Source organism: Acomys russatus, chromosome X, assembly GCF_903995435.1.
Source record: "Acomys russatus chromosome X, mAcoRus1.1, whole genome shotgun sequence".
NCBI lineage: Eukaryota > Metazoa > Chordata > Mammalia > Rodentia > Muridae > Acomys > Acomys russatus.
The window spans coordinates 42,558,999-42,578,714 of NC_067169.1; positions in this window are offsets into that span (position 1 = coordinate 42,558,999).

The following is a 19,716-nucleotide window of genomic DNA, read 5'->3' on the forward strand; positions in this document are numbered from 1 at the left end:
ATAAATATTATTCACATTTCTATTATAATACAAAAAGTAGGTGTATAATTCAGAAGTATATCAGTTGATTGGCATACAAGGTCCTAATTTCTTTTTGGTCCTACATAAAATTTGGTAGGTCTAATGGTTACATATTTGCTATCTGATATGATAATATTTGTAACATTCAATATTTTTCAACTTGAAAGGATTTTTCAACTTGCAAGCCAGAATGTGCTTCCAAAAGTGCTGCTAGATCAGGCTAAATGAAAATTAAGTTAATGCACCCTAAGTTTGTGTAGTACCATCCCATGGGCTGGTATTCAAGACTGGATAAAAGAGGATAAAAGAGCTTTCTAGGCATGACAGGGATTCTGTATTAGTGGCATCTCACCAATATACTTGCCTAAATATGACCTGCATAATGATTGCACCAGCCAAAATACCAACAAGGATGGAGAAAATTTCAGAGGACCTCATCCTTAGACGAAGAACTGTTGGTAGTCAAAAGCTTCTGAAGGAAAGAGAACCAGTTTTCTCCACAGAAGAGCTCCCTGATATGTTATCTAATACCAAGTGGTCAGTTCTAAACACAGGTACATACAAGCAAGAATAAATTATTTAAACCTAAATACCCAAAGGACTGTATAATTTATTACAGAGATACGCAAAGCCTGAAGTTTAATCCCCAACAGTGTGTGTGTGTGTGTGTTTGTGTGTGTGTGTGTGCACGCACCTGCCTGTGAGTGTATGTGTGTGTGTGTGTGTTTTTCTGTGTATGTATTGTATGTGTGTCCAATTTATACAAATGGGAAACAAATAATTGAAACAAGCTATTTTTCTATAGTGAATATAAACATGTTTTTGTTTTGATCCCAAGTGTGGGATGTGAAACAGATTTTTTTGTGAAGACGTGCAGTGTTTTTCCACTGGAAGCAGACTTGTGAGAGGACACATGGTGTTTGTCCACTAGAAGTCTTTTGCAAGGACATGGTCTTTGCCAATTGATAAACATCCTAGTATGAACTCTGAGGCTTGGCTTTTTGGTTTTGGCATCACTTTCCATCATTTGGCTGTTCATTGCTCTCCTTCAAGATGTTCCTAGAGAGAAATACTCCACAGAACACTTTAAGGTTCCTATTTCCTGCTGCTGTGGTTGTAGTGGCTTTTGCTAAATTGCTCGTTTTCTGTTTAACCAGCCTGCTGGAATTCTCATGGTGAAGAGTGGAATTTGCCCAAGAAAGTGAGTCTAAAAAGGTCTACTCCTATCCCCCTTAATCTCTTTTCACTCCTGTCTAGGGTGGGTGGGTTGAAAGGGAAGGATAAGTATTAAAGAATCCTAAATGAAATAGGTTTGTAAAAGACCAAAACCTACATTTTCTTTAGTCACTGGGCATTTTTCTTATTACTCTCTCAGTTCATAAAACAAATACGTGCTTACCACTATTTTTATAGAAATATTACCTCATTATCAGCCTATTCTATATCATGGATTTGAAATAATTCTCTGTATACTTTTAAGAGGTCAAAAAGAGCTATATAAGGGGCATATTAAAGAGATATAATGTGAACCTATCTTTGTGATTTTCCCTTATTTACAAATTTGGCTTCATTTTTGTGATTTGCTCTTGATGGCATTTGTGCAATAGCTCTACAGAATATGCACACATTCTGGTAATACCAAGATAATAAGAATACATTGAAATATAAACTTCAATTTATTTTCCCTGCCTCAAATTCATCCAACCATACTTTAACATGACACAATTTAAGCAACTTCTTAATTCAGTTTTGCTTTGGTTATTTTCTTATATAAAAGTTTAAAAAACAATAATAATGAAGACAAATATACCAAGGTTCTTGATGTAATATATAATGGGATTGTTTTTTCTTATTTTTAAGTCTTGAAAATATAAGGAGTAAAATGTAATAATCAGCACCAATGTAGTGTTCACAGTTATGTAAAGAAATTGAGCTAATAGGGACCGACATGAAAAGATTAGGTTATTATTTGTCTGTATAATCAGTGATAAAAATAGTGATCTCTTCAAATACCTGAACTCTTAATCCCATAGGTTGTGGCAATGAAATTTTTACGATTATGAAAAGTCACTGCTAATGAATGTAAAGATGACATGGAAATGTTGACAAGGGAACTACTCATAGAAGTCTTGCCATTAATCTAATCAATGGACAACAGGGATGGATAGGTTAAAGATGATACAGATTGACTTACATTAGTAAGTTGAAGTTCCAAATGGTGTTCAATGATTTTGATTATCATATCTCTATCAGTGAAATGTAAAGAACAGTAAGATTTCATAAGATAGATCTATATCTATGGCTATGTTATTTCCAAGTATATGCTGTTAAACTAGATATTTGCTGATTAGTTTGGAAAAATGGTTTGATTTTGTAATCACCACAATTAAGAGAAAGGAATCTTTTTAAGTCACATATACAATTATTCCAGTATGTAATATATAAACTTAAATAAAAATTATATTTTAACTGATTTTGAAAATAAACAATATTAAAGAATTTTCTTCTTCAAGTATCTAACAATAATTTATAAATTACAATTGTATGAGTTTGTGATTTAAATAATCAACTTGATCAACTGATTGAGTGAATGAGTGATTAACAAGTTCTCTTGTAATTCAGGCTGGCCTAGATGACACTGAACTTCTGATTTTTTAGCCTAGTAAGTATGTTCCACCCCACCAGGTTTATGTGGTGCTAGAAATAAAATCCTGGGCTTTATTCAAAATATGAAAGCATTTCACCAGCCAACCAACCTTCCTAGCTCTCGGGTTTATTTGTGTTTGTGTACTCATGTGGACAACTGTTCTATTGAAGTGAAAGCACAAGTGTAGTTTATCTTGAATCAAATTTTATTTATATTGTGCATCTTATTAGGTCAGAGTATTACTTTCTATAAACTGGTATTATTGTATTCATTATTATAAGGACAAATTTGAATTAAAACATCACACATAGAATAAATCAATACAGTACATCTATTAACCATATTTTCCCAATTGCTCAATATTTTATTTATTATTTACCTAAGTCATTCTGTAGCTTGCAACTTTATAAGTTTATAGCAGTGATGTTAAAGTGTAGGTATAATGACACAAATGGCAAACACACAAAGTAAGAAACAAATATATTTAATTGTATTAAATATTCATTTTACTTAAGTCTTCGCTAATTTAAAATTTCTGAGGAAAATGTAAATTTAAATCCATTAAATTCAACTAAAATGAAATTGTTATAACATCAAAAGTACTTCATAAATATCTACCTGGTGAAACAACAAAAAATCGGGATAAACCCTATTAATTATCATTCAGAAGGACAAATAGAGTCTGGAGGTGGGTAAAAAGGGAAAAAGCTCCTGTTCCCATGAGCCCCAATGGGAGACCATCAAGGCTGGCAGATATGGACCCAGGGGGCCTGCATAAACTGGTACACCAACTCAGGACAATGCATACAGAGAACCTAGACCCCTTGTTCAGGAATAGCCTATGGACAACTCTTCTCCAAGGTTGGGGGAGTGGGAAGAGGAGACTGCCTCTGACATGAACTCCAGTGCCACCAATTTGATCCCTTCCCCTTGGTGTCCCAACCTTGTGGGTACACAGAGGAAAGGGATGCAGGCTATCCTGATGAGACCTGATATGCGGTGGTCATATGGTGGGGAAGTATGGTCCCTCCTATCAGAGGGGTAGGAGAGGGGAATAGGGCAGAAAAGGGAGAGAGAGGGTGGGAATGAGAAGATACTATGAGTGAGGGGATAACAATAGGGATATAATATGAATAAATTATAATAAATAAAAAGAAAGAAAAAAAGAGACAAGACAGGAGCCTACCATAGATGTCCTCTGAAAAACTCTACCCAGCAGGGAATTGAAGAAAATGCTGAGACACATAGCCAAACTTTGAGCAGAGCACAGGGAGACTTATGGAAGAGTAGAGAGATAGAAGGACCCAAAAGAGATAGGAGCTCCACAAGAAGACCAATAGAACCAACAAATCTGGGCCCGGGGGCGGGGAGGGGGGAGAGCATGCAGATACTGATATACCAACCAAGGATGAGCATGATGAGGACCTAGACTCCCTGCTCAGATGTAGTTGATAGGCAGCACAGTCTCCTTGTGGACCCCATAATATAGGGAGTCGGGTCTGCCTCTGACATGGACCCTGTTGCCCACTTGTTGGTCACTTCTCCTGGTAGAGATGCCTTGCCATCTCTACCAGGAGAGATGCAAGCAGTTCAGATGAGATTTGATAGGCTAGGGTAAGTTGGTAAGGCAGGAGGGATCTCCCTTTCTGAGGACTAGGTGATGGTGGCAGTGAAGAAGAGGGATGTAGAGTGGGTCTGGGAAGATATGAGAGAGGAGGCCACAATCTGGATGTAAAGTAATGACTTTTAAAATATCAGTATCAAACAATATAATTATTTCACTAACTATGTGCTTGCAACTAATAAGAATAATTTATATGATGTAATATAAATAATGTATACCTCGTAAAATATCTATCCATGAATCTGTATAACTTATTTGTTACTAAATTAAAATATTATAACTAGACTAAATGTGGTGTCTTATTTTCACATTAATATCCTTCTTGGAATAATTACAGATGCTTTTATGGCTTTCTTATGTATTAGAGCATTTTAAAGTGTAAATCTAAACTGTTTAACATTCAAAATCATATAATAGCACACATAATCTGAAATTGAAGGTTTAATAAAGAATTTGAAAAAGATGTTTCACTTAAAGTAAAATTTGAAAAAGGTAAGATGTAGTAGTTAGAAGATGTCTTGATTAATCAGGCAGAGTAAGAGGTTGGCAGTCTGTCAGATTCTGACAACGATGAATTGGGCTGCAGCTCTATTACAAATTCATATTTGGACACAGCTCTAGATATTTCACCAAGACAACCCATACTAGAGTAATGACAGGTATAAAAACAACATGTCACTAGACTCAATCTTGCAATCTGTTTAGAAAAAATACAACCTGAAATCTTTTCAGTTGGGTGAATAATGGTGTGAGATGGTGTTATGCTGTCCATTGATTAGATTAATGGCAAGACTTCTATGAGTAGTCCCCTTGTCAACGTAATCTTCTGAAGAGGTTTTAGTTGATCTGTATGATCTTTTTGAAATATATTTTTAAATCATATGAAATCTTAATATCATATGACTATCACTTTTATTGAAAGGCTGCACATATTACTGACTACTAAAGTGCCTTAGAGTCTTCTACATATTTCCCATTGTGAGAAACAGACATTGGTTAATATCATGATCTGGTCTATGATAAAATTTCCATTAAACTGAATTTCATATTGTATCTTCTAGTTTTATCAATGCTGATAACTTACAAATGAAGATTTCTAGATGCTGAAATAAAATAAAGACTTTTAGTTTCATCTAAGTAAAATTATGTTGATAACAGAATGTAAGACTTCTAAAGACAAAATCATACACACAAGTATTTCTTGAGACTACTGCATTTCAAGTATTCTATTGATTTTAGTATTGTCTTAATTAAAAGAATTGAAATCCATTATGTGCTGTACATTCTTGTACTGACAGGGGACAACTGTTAATTAGAAAAGCTTAAATGTTGCTGTAACCAAGCAAAACTTAAATGTCATGAAAGAATCAATTGTAAAATCAATTGAAAACTGTTACATCACAAAAGGACAGATATTTCAGGAATACCCAAAAGGATATTTAGTTTGCCCTGGAGGTTACAATGAGAGATTTTGAAAATGACATATATACACACTGGATTTGAAACATGAATGTAAAATTATTTGATTCAGGTAAATAGTTGAAGAATGAAAGGAACATCATGAGTTCAAATGTTTTAAAATTCATAGCCACATGTAAAGATTATAGATGGGAGTTTATTTCCATATTTGTTTTCATTTGCAATAACAATTAAAACAATTTTCAATTAAGTAATATGAAAGATACAATGGTTATACACACATTGTCTTAATAAGGGTTACAACTGCTGTGATGAAACCATGACCAAAAGCAAGTTGAGGAGTAAAGAGTTTATTTGGCTCTTTTTTTTAACTTAAGTAATTTATTCAGATTACATCTCAATTGTTATGCCCCCACTTGTGTCTTCCCTTTCTTCTCTCACTCCTTCTTTCATGCTATTCCCCTCCCCTAGGTCTGTGACAGAAGGGGACCTCCTCCCCCTCCATATGATCACAGCCTATCAGGTGTCATCCTGGTAGCCTTGCTTACCCTTCCTCTGGGTACCACCAGGTCTCACCACCAAGGGGAAGTGGTCAAATAGGGGTCACGAGAGTTCATGTCAATTCCACATCTTAGTTCACCACTTAGGAAGTAAGGACAGAAACTCATACAGGGCAGGAAACTTGAGGCAGCAGCTGATGTAAAAATAATGAAGGAGAGCTATTTACTGGCTTTAATCAGCCTGCTTTTTTTTCATAGAGCAATAGACTATATCTGCATACTAGCCCAAGGGGCATGTCCCATGAAAGTCTTCACTAACCAGGAAACTGGGATAGATGGGAGGACATCCTATTGGGAATCTAGGTGAGAGAAGCATGGGAGAATGGCAAAATTGAAGGATCCAGAGGATCCTAGAAACCTACAAGAACAATATGATAGGCAGATTTGGGCCCAGAGAGGTCCCGCTCAAACTATGGCACCAGCCAAGGACAATATAGGCCATAAACTTTAAACGCCTACCCAGATCTAGCCAATGGACAGGACATTCTCCACAGATGAGTGGAGAGTGGGGTCAGGTCTGACATTCACACGAACTCTGGTGCCCCATATTTGACCAAGTCCCCTGAATGGGTGACCTGGGGGCACTCAGAGGAAGGATAGCAGGCTACCAGAAGAGACTTGTTATACTATGAGCATATACAGGGGGAGGAAGTCCCCCTCAGTCACAATCATAGGGGAGAGGGGTAAGGGGAAAATGGGAGGGAGAGAGGAATGGGAGGATACAAGGGAGGGGATAACCATTGAGATGTAATATGAATAAATTAATTTTAAGAATAAAAAAATAAAAAGACCGCCAGTACCATCCACAGTAGGCTGGTCCCTCTCCCATCAATTGCTCATTAAGAAATTGCCCTACATCCAGATCTTATGGAGACAGTTTCTCAATTGAGTTTCCCTTATGTTAGATAATTTTAGCTTCTGTCAACTTCAACAAAGCCACACCTATTCCAATAAAGACACACCTCCAACAATGTCACCCTCTATGAGCCTATGGGCCCATTTTAATTCAAGCTATCAATCATACCAATAGTTAAAACTTTTCCCAAATAGATTTCTCATGAAATAGTGGTTTATACTCTGATAAGTTATGAAAGAAAAAATTTGCAAGGCACTTTAGTAGTCAGTAATATGTGCAGCCTTTCAATAAAAGTGATAGTCATATGATATTAAGATTTCACATGATTTAAAAATATATTTCAAAAAGATCATACAGATCAACTAAAACCTCTTCAGAAGATGATGACAAGTGGATGTTCTTCTAGGTCTAGGTTTGTTTGTTTGTGAGTCCCAGACGTCGTTCCCATAACCCAGGTTATACTGCTCCTGTAATCATCTTTTGATATGAGAGAATGATCCTGTTTCACTTCAAAGGTAGAGCCAAGTTTTATTTCTATTTCCTCAGCAATAGAATCTGATGAGAAGTAATATTTTATTAGTTGTGGTGTTATTACCCATTAAGTAGTCCCTTCAAGCCTTGGGGTATTTTTACTAAGGTAACTCACTAGCTTATAAGTGACCAAAGTCACATGAGAATTTTAATGCTTCTTTCTATGAAAATATTCAGTAATATCTAATATATTTAGTCCTTCTTTCCACCTTCATGATACTTTACAATATTTGACATTTCATTGCAATATATTTGCGCTTACTATAAAGAAATTTCCATGGGGCAAACCTATGTATTTTTTAAATTTTTTTATTAATTTATTCTTGTTACATCTCAATATTTATCCCATCCCTTGTATCCTCCCATTCTTCCCTCCCTCCCATTTTTCCATTATTCCCCTCTCCTGAGGGGGATTACCTCCCCCTGTATATGCTCATAGGGTATCAAGTCTCTTCTCGGTAACCTGCTGTCCTTCCTCTGAGTGCCACCAGGTATCCCCCTCCAGGGGACATGGTCAAATGTGAGGCACCAGAGTACGTGAGAAAGTCATATCCCACTCTCCACTCAAGTGTGAAGACTGTTCTGACCATTGGATTGATCTGGGTTGGGGTTTAAAGTTTACCTCTTGTATTGTCCTTGGATGGTGCCTTATTTGAGCAGGACCCCTGGGCCCAAATCTGCCTATCATAATATTCTACTTGTAGGTTTCTAGGACCCTCTGGATCCTTCTACTTTGCCATTCTCCCATGCTTCTCTCATCTAGAGTCCCAATAGGATGTCATCCCCGCTGTCCCAGTTTCCTGGTAAGTGAAGGCTTTCGTGGGACATGCCCCTTGGGCTAGTATGCAGATATAAGTGAGTATATACCATTTAAGTCTTTCTGCTTCTGGATTAACTCACTCATTATGATCATTTCTAGCTTAATCCATTTATCCACAAATTTCGGGAATTCCTTGTTTTTAATAGCTGAGAAGTATTCCATAGTGTATATGTACCACAATTTCTTGATCCATTCTTCTATTGATGGACACTTAGGCTGTTTCCATGTTCTGGCTATTATGAATAAGGCTGCTATGAACATGGTTGAGCAAATTTTCTTTTTGTGTGCTGGAGCATCTTCTGGGTATATTCCAAAGAGTGGAATAGCTGGGTCTTGAGGAAGCCCTCTTCCCATTTTTCTGAGATAGCACCAGATAGATTTCCAAAGGGGCTGTACTAGTTTGCATTCCCACCAGCAACAGGCTGGTTGATCAGTGGAATCAAATCGAAGACCCAGATATGAATCTTTACACATATGGTCACTTGATTTTTGACAAAGAAGCCAAATCCATTCAATGGAAAAAGGACAGCATCTTCAATAAATGGTGCTAGTCTAACTGGAGGTCTATGTGTAAAAAAATGCAACTGGACCCATATTTGTCACCTTGCACAAAACTCAAATCCAAGTGGATTAAATACCTCAACATAAAACCAGAGACACTAAGTCACTTAGAAGAAAAAGTGGGGAAGAGCCTGGAACACATTGGCACAGGAGACAACTTCCTGAACAGAACACCAACAGCTCAGGACTTAATGTCAGCAATTAATAAATGGGACCTCATGAGGCTGAGAAGCTTCTGTAAGGCTGGAGACACTGTCAAGAGAACAAAGCGACAGCCTACAGACTGGGAAAATATCTTCACCAACCCTACATCTGAAAAAGGTCTAATATCCAAAATATATAAAGAACTCAAGAAATTAAACACCACCAAACCAAATAACCCAATTGAGAAATGGGGCTTGGAATTAAACAGAGAATTCCCAACAGAGGAATATCAAATGGCTGAGAAACACTTAAAGAAATGCTCAACCTCCTTAGTCATCTGGGAAATGCAAATCAAAACAACTCTGAGATTCCATCTTTCACCATCAGAATGGCTAAGATCAAAAATTCAAGTGACACCACATGCTGGCGAGGATGTGGGGAGAGAGGAACACTCCTTCATTGCTGGTGGAAATGCAAACTAGTACAGCCACTTTGGAAATCTATCTGGTGCTATCTCAGAAAAATGGGAATAGGGCTTCCTCAAGACCCAGCTATTCCACTCCTTGGAATATACCCAAATTATATTTTAAAATAACACATGTAAAACCCTTTCACAATAGTTGTACTACAAAGATTTGAATAAGAATGTTGCTCATTCGCCAGAGGCTCAGATATTTGAATAGTTGGTCCCCAGTTGATGATGTTTAGGAGATATAGCCTTGCTGGAGAAAAGATGTCATGCAAGGCAGGCATTAATATTAAAAGCCAAGGTCAGACTTCCTCCAGTTTACTCTTTGTGCTTCATGCTTTCAGTTTAAGAAGTGAGCTTTCACCTTTCTGCTGTTACTATGCCCGCTGCTTTTTACTATGCCTCTCTGACATGATGGACTGTTATCCCACTGTAAGTTTCAGCCTAAATAAGCTCTTTCTTCCTTAAGTTGCTATGTGGTTTCAATAAGAATGCCCCTCCCCCACAGACTAGTGTTTGAAAGCTTGGCCCATAGGGAGTGGCACTATTGGGAGGTGTGGCCTTGTTTGAGTAAGTCTGACTTTGCTATAAGAACTGTGTCACTGTGGAGGCCAACTTTGAGGACTCAGATGCTGAAGCCAGGTCCAGTGTGACTATCTCTCTTGCCGCTGTCTTTGGATCTGGATGTAGAACTCTCAGCTACCTCTCCAGTCTCATCTGCCTGCATGCCACCATGCTTTCCTCCTTGATAATAATGAACTGAACCTCTGAAGTGTAAGCCATTTCCAACTAAATGTGCCCTTTTAAGAGTTGACATGGTCCTTGTGTCTCTTCACAGCAATAAAAATCCTAAGACAATTCCCTTAGTCTATTTTATCTTATTTATCATAGCCATGGAATTTATGTGAAAGAAGTAAGGCAAAGTATGGTGTTTGAATAATTTTATTAGCATTTACAGAATTCAAGGAATTAATAACATTGACATATTTGCTTATCTTCCCAAATATCTACTAAAATATGCATTTTCAAACATAGCAAAAAGATCATTAACTTACATAGAATGCTCATAATTTGAACTCAAAAATTGTTTGGATATTTGCGAGATTCCCTCCTATGAGCTGAAGAGAACCAAGAGGAAAGAAAGAAAATGCATTTCTTTTATCAAGTATTGACAAAATCTGTCTTTTGTTTTTTTATTTTTCTCAAGAAGCTGCAAATGGCTTATTTTTATCTCCTGTAATCCACACAGTAGTAACTGAATTATTTGATTTAATAGTCTTTTTAATTAAACATTACTATTTCATTTTTCCATTATTACAAAGTAAGACATAACACCGAACCATTTTTCCTATTTTTTTCAAAATGTTGTTATTTCATTTAATTTTTATGTGTTTCAGCTATATCCTCTAAATATATTGTGGGTTAACACAGCAATCCTGTATTGCCTGTTCCCCATTTAAACATATGTTTAATCTAACTTGGAGTATAGAACCTTTTGATTAAATGTACTAACACAATATACACAATTTAAATGCTAAGACAAAAATCATAATATTTTACCTATCATGTCTTTTGCATAAGAAATGTCTCCACAGGCTCAAGTATTTGAACACTTAGTTCTAATTTGGTGGTAATATTTAAGGAGGTGGTATGTTCTTGTTGGAGGAAATGCATCATTGGGGTGGGCTTTGTGAATTCATAGCCTGGTTTTACTTCTATAGCCCAATTGCACATCCACTTCACTCCCTGTGCTTCCTGTTTGCATTGAAGATGTGATTTCTCAGATTGTTACTCCCACCATTTGCTTCTCCCAAAATTATGGGATCTCCCTCTCAAACCATAAGCCAAAATAAACTCCTTTTTATATAAGTTGCTTTGGGTCATGGTGTTTTGTCATCACTGTGATGACTAGTTCTGTATCAACCTGACACAAGCTATAGGCATCTCAGAGGAAAGAGTCCCAATTAAGAAAATGCCTCCATAATATGCAGCTGTAAGGCATTTTCTTTATTAGTGATTGGTGTGGGAGGGCCAGAAAGGCCCATCCCATTATGGGTGGTGCCATCCTAGGCTGGTTGTCCTCGATTCTATATGAAAGCAAGCTGCACAACCCATGAGGAGCAAACCAGTAAGCAGCACCCCACCATGGCCTCTGCATCAGCTCTGCCTCCAAGTTTCTGGTCTGTTTGAGTTATTGTCCTGGCTTCCTTCAATGATAAACTATTATGTGGAAGTATGAGCCAAAAAAATCCCTTTACTCCCTAAGTAGCTTTGGCCATCATGTTTTATTGTAGTAATTGTAACACTAAATAAGACATAGAAAAATAACTAAAACAATCTGATGTTGAGATATTTTTCATTTCTGGTAATATTAGTAAATCTTTTTCCCTTTTTATTATTATATTTATTTTTAACATATACATTTATACTATGACACATAAATAAACTACATACAGAAGGAAGAACCACAAAACAATCAGGAATGAAATTACTGTTACATTCATAGTGATTTGGCTATTTGTATTAGGAAAACTTGAAGTAAACCTCTTGCCTATCTTGTTGAGTCTAAAATTCTGAATGAAAATCAATATCTATCATATGTCATCTCCATTAAGTTAAAACATCTATATAGATCTAACAAAAAATCTTAATCCCTAACCAGCTAAGCCTAATTGTAAGACTAAACTATCTGGTCTTCAGCCTCATCAGAGACTTGAGAAGGTTAGCAGATTCCAAAATAAAACTATGACAGAGATACTTTACTGCATGAATGGTCACCCAATATAACTGACAGACATATTTGCGAGGTAGGAACTATTGAGGACTTGCTTACTCTGTCTTGGCATATTTTGGCCATTGACTCTGCCTGCATGCAAGCTTGCCCATTTTTAGGAAGAATTCTGTCTGTGACTGGCTAAGATCCGAATGTCTGTGCATAGACAGGCTTCATGTTGGTCACAGAATCCCTGAGTTATTAGATGCCATTCTTTCTATGACATGAATGAAGATTTGCAGATGTCTTACTTCTGCGCATACAAAGAGCAGAGAACAAGCCTCAATTGTTCTGTGCATCCCCACATGTGGATTCCTTTGAGCTAGAGTTCCAAGCAGTTTTAAGCTGATAAATTTTCTTGCTTGAAACCCAACTCAGATCTTCTGAATGAGGAGCAAGTGTTCATAACTACTGAAAGATATCTCAAGCCCCCATTTGGAGTTTCCTATGGAAATTTAAAGTTTTCTATTTGTAGAAATGGCTTGATTATTTAGTTTAGGTTCATTAGCAACAGGATATTTCAATGCCTTTTTAATATATGACTGATGTTGCTGTTAGGCAGATATCTCTTTAAATGCTACTGAAGACAAAATATATTTTAATATTATCAAGAAGGAAACAAACTTATTAGAAAATATTAAATGATGTACATACTGTGGTTTTATTTTAAACTAATTTCAATTAAAACTTATTTTCTTAGTTTAATATTTTTCAAATAGCTTATGTTCTTGAATTGTTATAGTAAAACTGAGAAGCTTGTGGTATGACAATATACATCTTGTAGGCAATTAGTGTCTTTTATATTGGTATTGCTCAAAATGTGTAAATCTAGTTTCTAGTTAGCATTTTGTACTGTTTATAAATTGCAGAAGTTCTTTTATCTTTGCATCAATTTATACTTGTAGCTAGTAGTAGCATTAATTGGATTATAAATAATTTTGTTTTGATTATTTCTTTCTACTAATAGTAAATGTATTTTACTTAATTTTGTAATTATTTATAAATACATAATGACATGATTTATGCATCTTCTTGAGTATGTACAAATAATTCTTGTTAGCTTGTAAATATTAACTAAACCCCACACATACAGAAGTAGTTTATAAGAGGGATACTAAGAAAAATTGAATGATTGCTCACAATATACTAATGGGTTTCTTTTAATTTTTATCTCCTTTAACACTGTGTCCACTCTTACAAAGTACTTCTTTGAAACGTGAGGAGACAAAGAAAATTTGACTAATAATAATAATAATAAAACCTTGGGTTAACTATACTATCAGTGTTCTAAATAATATAAATTCAGAATATACTAAGGGAATCAATAGATTATAATATACTGATCAAAACTATATTCAAATATTTTAGTATAAATGGAGCTTAATGTTTTGTAAATTTTTTATTTAAACTTTGGAGTTCATATGGTCTATGTCTGATCTACTCAGGCAGTCATACAAAAGTCTGAGTACATGCTTCTGTTCTGAAGTATATATCTTTTTAAAAAATCAAAAAATTGGTACAATTTACTTTTTCCTATGATTGTTCATCACCACATAAGAAAGTATATATACACACACCTGCATTTCTCAAAAAAATTGAATTGACATTACACTTTATAGCATAATTATTTTGGAGTTGTTCAATTGTATTTCCAATTTAATTGTATATAACTAGCAGTTGACAAATATTTCAATAAATATTAACTAAGTTACCTGTGTATTAAGTAAAAAATAAAGTCAGGACACATGGGTCTAAGGAATAATTTTGATTCAAATAGAGAAATGTATATATGATATCACAGATAATCTGAGTTGATTCATATCTTCTTTGTAACATATGATTGGCTAAATTCTTTAGGTTCAATTCACCAAATGTCTGCTTTGAAACCGATGAATTTTAACTGGAAACCAGTTATTCAACTTTAAGGTACATCTTACCTCTCGAAAGAATATTAGGAATCATCCTACTAGCAATGTAGGATCTCTAAGAGAAGGAAAAGAACAAGAGTATTTCCATGATAGTTGTCATTTCTACCTAGCAGGCTCTAGTAAAAAGGGAAGGTAATAGAGGGAGTAGAGGGAGGATGCTCATCTAAAGCTGTATTAATATTTATGTGTATGTTTGTTTGTCTCCATGTATTCTGATATATATATATATATATAATCTGTAGAAGCCAAAAGAAGGTATTTGATCACTTGTAACTGGAATTAAAAGTGATTTTGAGTGACCATGTGCATGCTGAGAATCGAACTGGGTCCATTGTAAGAGTCATAAGTGCTCATAACCACCGAGACATCTCTCCAGCCCAAAGTTATTAGGTTCATAGATGGACTGCATATTTGAAAGTTAAAATCTGAATCTGTTTAGAGGATATTTCTACTTAATTCACTTTCAAATTGTGTTTGAAAAGTATTTCTGTTACTACTTTTAATATGACAAGAATAATGTATTATATTTTCTCATGTAATTTCTGGGTATTCTGAAGATATATCAAGCAACCATCATACGCTCATATAATTAATGCCTGAGTTGAGTCAGTTTACAGAAAGTATGGCCTGTGGATGGCAAGAAGCTCTTGGCTGCATTCCTAGTATTCTGTTACAATTTCTGATGAGGTGATGAAGGGGAAAGCTTTTACATTATAATTTTGAAATATATTTCTTTAGGGATGTTTGGAAGTGGATCAATGGATTAAAGTCATTAGATGACATATTATATCCTTCTGGAGACTACAATGAAGGTCAAACCTAATTTTTAAAAATTTCCCTGAAATACCTGAATCTACTCAAAATAAACTCAAATAAATTGAGAGTAATACTTTTAAAGACTACCAATATAGTAAAAATTTGAAATTCAGTGTAATTCATATACTATCATTTATTCAACATCAGGAAAAGACATTCTCAATTCATTTCCCAAGTATTAGCATGATGTCAGTACTTTTGCAAATGTTTTTGTCTAAATCCAAAACATGAGACTGAATTCATGAATGTAATTCTTCCAATAATATCTCAATACTTCATGAAGTAATACCTAATATTTGACTATTTTGAGTGACAGTGGTTAGAATTTGCTTGAAATTCAATGCTTACTTTATCATATTTTATACTTATGTGTATGTCTGTACAGAGGTGCCGACAGAGGCTAAAAGAGAGAAACTAGGTCCCTTGGAGATGGATTTTCAGATGGTTGTTAGCTGCCCCATGTGGACACTGGGGACTGAATATAAGTCATCTAGAAGAGCTCTTAATCAGTATTCAAGTTTTAGAATGTTTTACAAAATCCTCATTTATCCTATAGAACCTATGATTTTAAATTTTTTGAGTTGGTTTTGTTTCAAAAACATTTAAAAAAATAAAAGGAGTATTATCAGGCACATACATATACATTTAGAAGGTAGAATCAATTCACATGCATTTCAGTTTATTTAATTCTACATAAAGTTGTAATTTTGTATGTTTTGTGTCTGGCATATTTCACTTATTATAATGTTTTTTTTTCTAGTCCCATGTAAATAGCAAATGACAAGAGAAAATATGGTGTGAGGAATTTTATACTGATTTTTTTTCTAAAAGAGTAGATTTTAGGAATGATGACCATTCACAAAAAAGCAAAACAGTAGCTATGATGACTTTCCTGATTTGCAATGATTATGTGCATCTGATATTACCTTGTGTATCTTAAAGACTTGCAGCAATTATTAAAATACCAGAATGAGCCATCCAGATAACCAAATATATTTTTATAAGGAATTGAACTTTTTATTGTTTTCAGTTATGCATATGTGTCTCTGTGTGGGTATGTTTACATGTTCCCTTAGGAATGGTAGTGAGCTACCTGATGTAGGTGCTGGGAACTGAACTTGGGTCCTCTATAAAAGAGCAGTACATGCACTTAATAATGGAGCTCTCTCTCTAACCACCACCCTTCTTCTTTATGTTTTCTTAAGACAGAGTTTTGCTCTGCAGCCCAAGATAATCTTGTCTAGAAGCAATTCTGACAGGGAGTGAATGAGCAGCAGCAGAAATAACAGACATTTGTTACATATCAGGTATTCATTCGCTGTCACCAATATATTTAAGGAGATCAGCTAAATTTTCATTTAGTTTTGAAGAGGAATCCTAACATATAATAAAATGTAACATTCAAAATGTAAACATTTTATATTTATTCTGACCTAGTTACTCAGTTTCTTCAAAAAATAAGAAACTCTCTAGAGAAATGGCTCAGAGATTAAACAAACCCAGAGGACGTGAGTTCAATTCCCATCATCTGCATGGTCCTTAACCACCATACGCAAGTCCAGTTCCAGAGAATCTAATTCTTTATTCTGGTCTCCACAGACACCAGGCACCAGGCATACAAGTAATATATATGCAGTTAAAACACCAACACACATAAAATAAATCAAATAAAACTTTAATTTATTTTAAAAATGCTATGAAAAATAGGAAATAGTATATCTTCACTCTATAGTAATGACTGAAGTTAATGTATAAAAGGGATAAACAAAAAGTTTGGTAGCAAGACTGCACATTTGAGAATTCTTATAGGAGTCACTATGTGTATAATACATATATGAGACTCACAAAGAATTTAAATAATTTTTAAAGTTATGCCAGTACTATTATCAGATTAGTATCCTAAGCAAGCAAATCTTTTATAACAGACCAAGTAGTTTAGTCTTACAATGAAGCTTAGTTGTTTAGGGGTTAAGATGTTTTTAAGTCTAGATAGATGTTTCAACTTGATAATAACAAGATGTTATGGAGATTGATTTACAATCAGAATTTTAGATGCACCAAGATAGGAAAGATGTTTTCTTCAAGGCTGTCAAATACAAATAGACAAAACACTACGAATGTGACATTTATATAATTCCTGATTGTTTCATGATTCTTCTTGATATAGGTAGTTTATTGTATATAGTGTAATAATATAAATGGATATGTAAAAAAGAAAATATTTAATTAAGAAAAAAAGAGAAAAAACAATTACATTTTAAAACATCATAGAGTTCATAAGGAGAATAATACATCCTATGTCATATTTGTCCCAGCTGTATTATCTGCACACAGTGTTCATTTCCAGAGTCATCATAACTCACATGGACTTTTAATTATTGCATGAGTCAAATGCAGTCTAACAGTGGATTTGTACATCATAGTCACTCACAAAGACAGAGGAAAGCTTCATTCAAAATGTTTTCTTGATCTAACAGAATGATGCATTGTAAGAAACAATTCAGTGGCTGATAAATATTCCATTTAGAGTAGAAGCACATTGTAGTGGAAGTAAACATGTTTTTATTTTGATCCCAAGTATGGGATGGGGAACAGACTTGTGAGAGAACAGGTGATGTTTATCCAGTTAGAAGTCGAACCACCTCACTGCGGGGCTTGGTTTTTGTCAGCTGAAACACATCCTAGTACAGACTCTGAGAGGATGTGTGTGTGTGTGTATGCATATATATGTATATATATATGTGTGTGTATATATATGTATATATCTATGTGTGTATACACACACACACACACACACACACACACACACACAGGCCCAAAATAGGAGAGGGGACTTTTCAGATCTTGGTACTGTTTGACTTTTCACTGCTCCAGTTTGAGACCTCCTAGAGAGGTCTCCAGTGAAGGCATCGAAGCTCCCCACTTGGGCTGCAGCCCAGTTCCAGCAACAACTTTGGTGAAATTGCTGGCCTGCTGAAATCCTGCCAATTACGCCAGGGGAATTGCTCCCAGGAACTGAATTCTACAAGGTCTACTTCCCCTGTTCCCATAAATCTCCTTTCTCTCCTGTCTAGGGTAGGTGGGTTTGGAGGGAGGTATAAGCATTTAAAGAACCCCAAATAAAGTAGGTTTGGGAAAGGTGAAGCCTACAAAACATCTCCTTTGTTTATTTTTATTTGAATAATAGTAGTTACAAAGCTATCCCCAACGTTGAATACCATGGCGTAATAACAACTTAACATATGCCTCAATGAAAGTGAACTGCGTGCCATCAACCTTAAAAGCTGACTTATTTTCTCATGGAAGTGGATAACAAACTGCTTTTATTTTTAAAAGGATAGATAATTTAAGTTGGACTACAAAAAGTTTAATTGTCTGTGTGGGTGGTATGATTTTATATACCTAAAAGCCTGAAGACAAAAGGTGTCAGAACAATTAAAAGGATTCAGTGAAGTCAAAGGAGAGAAATCTACATGAAAAATATTAATAGTTATGTACATTAAGTAACTAATCAAACAAATATATAAAACATTAAAATATTATTGAAATAATAATTATTTTCTAGCCAGATTCTTCAGAAATCCAAAAGGTCGCCAATATTGACAAATATGTGAAGAAAAACCTCTTAATATTGTGGATGGGGAGGTAAATTCATATAACCATCATATAAAATCATGAAGTTTCCTCACTGCATTACAAACAGAAATGTTGTATATTATAGTAATGCCCTTACTGAATTTATACCTAAAGAAATAAAGTCAGTATATCAAGGATACAACTAAATTTTGTATTCAATATGGTATTAGTCACAACTGCTAATGTATGGAATCAGCATACATTTCTCTTGGTGGATAAAGAGATGTGGCACAGATTGCTAATGGAATCATATTATTTACCAAAGTTATACACAATACCCCTTCTCTCTCTCTCTCTCTCTCTCTCTCTCTCTCTCTCTCTCTCTCTCTCTCTCTCTCTCTCTCTCTCTCAATATCTATCTATCTATCTGTCTCTCTTTCTGTCTCTCTGTCTCTCTGTCTCTGTCTCTGTCTCTGTCTCTGTCTCTCTCTCTGTCTCTCTCTCTGTCTCTCTCTCTCTGTGTGTGTGTGTGTGTGTGTGTCTGTGTGTCTGTGTGAATCTTAAAGGAAGTTTACTCACGGCCTGTCAGTGTTCTGTACAAAAACCATAGACAAAACAGAACTCTGGTACAGGGCATGAGAAGCATTTGTGTGGTTGATGAAGGTAGTCCAAATGACTCTCCAAACAATATAGACTATTGATGTAGCCCTTTGTTGCATTTCAGAGGTTAAAGGTAAGCCACCATAGCTGAAGACACTGCACATTTTGAACACACTTAAAACAAAAGCTGGATCTAACCTGAAAGCCTCATTCCTATGATCTAGTTATTATCTTTAAAAAATACTATGCAAGCTGCCAAGGAAGGGATACAATTAATAGTTTTGCAACACTTATGAACTTTCAAACCACGATAATCAGCATGGAAGGTATCCATAAATTTGCAGTAAACAACACTCACGTGTTGGTGGTAA